Here is a 357-nt window from a genome sequence, read left to right as displayed (position 1 = left end):
AACCTCCAACTCCTGGGCTTAGGTGATTCTCTTGTCTCAGCCTCCTGAGTAGCTGGGACTACAGGCGCCTGCCACAACACCTGGCTATTTTTTGTTGTTGTTGCAGTTCAGTCAGGGCTGGGTTTGAACCCGCCACCCTTGGTATATGCGGCCGGGCCCCTACTCACTGAGCCACAGGCGCCACCCTAGACAAGTCGAATTTAAAGGGAGTTGGTATATTGAAGAGCCAGCTCTGGTTTTTATAAGACAAAATTTTCCCGGGATGGGGGCTGGAGGGCACACAAGCAAGCATAGTTACAGAAGCAAATACAGCAGGTAGGGAGGTTAGTTTACACAATGCTATGATCCACAGAGCAA

The sequence above is a fragment of the Otolemur garnettii genome, unplaced genomic scaffold, assembly GCF_000181295.1.
Source record: "Otolemur garnettii isolate 467f Iridium unplaced genomic scaffold, OtoGar3 scaffold00046, whole genome shotgun sequence".
Lineage (NCBI taxonomy): Eukaryota > Metazoa > Chordata > Mammalia > Primates > Galagidae > Otolemur > Otolemur garnettii.
The sequence above is the reverse complement of the archived record's forward strand: the minus strand, read 5'-3'. Positions refer to the sequence as shown.